Source organism: Myotis davidii, unplaced genomic scaffold, assembly GCF_000327345.1.
Source record: "Myotis davidii unplaced genomic scaffold, ASM32734v1 scaffold13, whole genome shotgun sequence".
In the NCBI taxonomy this organism is placed as follows: Eukaryota; Metazoa; Chordata; class Mammalia; order Chiroptera; family Vespertilionidae; genus Myotis; species Myotis davidii.
The window spans coordinates 2,452,230-2,452,893 of record NW_006286243.1 but is presented as its reverse complement, the minus strand read 5'-3'; the positions used below and the strand labels follow the sequence as shown (position 1 = coordinate 2,452,893).

The window sequence follows — 664 nt, the reverse complement described above, 5'->3', positions numbered from 1 at the left end:
TAGCTCTGAGGCTTGGCTCCAGCTCTGAGGCCTCTGCTGCTGAAAGCAGGTATCTGGGTTGTTTGGGTTCTATAATCGAAACACTGTTTCAACTCCAGCTCTGAGATCCCGGCTGGCTGAAATCATGTTTCTGAGGTTTTGTTTAGCTTCTATATTTGTAACAATGTTTCAAACTGCAAGCTCAGAGGCCTTCAAGGTAGGCGGGGACCGTTGGAGTCCTCCAGCAAGCAAGCCTCATGTTAGCTTCAAGCTGCCTGACTGCCTGCCGCCATCTTGGCTGGCAGTTAATTTGCATATCGCCCTGATTAGCCAGTGGGAAGGGTAGCGGACGTACAGCTAATTACCATGTTTCTCTTTTATTAGATAGGATGTGCATTTAATATTTTCAAAATTAGGCATAATTACGTAACAGTTTAGGGATACGTAACTAGATAGTAAAAGGTATAAAGAAAAGCAAATACAAATACTTTACTACTTAACATAGTGGTTTACTAGAGGAAGGCTACTGTAACTGAGAAGGCCTATACCAGTGATGGCGAACCTATGACACGTGTGTCAGAGGTGACACGCGAACTCATTTTTTTGGTTGATCTTTCTTTGTTAAATGGTCTTTCTTTGTTAAATGGCATTTAAATATATAAAATAAATATCAAAAATATAAGTC

The 664-nt window shown here is 41.0% G+C and overlaps 1 protein-coding gene across 1 annotated transcript in view; it reads right to left on the bottom strand.

Annotated features, from left to right (window-relative positions):
* METAP2 (methionyl aminopeptidase 2) overlaps window positions 1-664 on the bottom strand; it is a 34,687-nt gene that overhangs the window by 4,217 nt on the left and 29,806 nt on the right.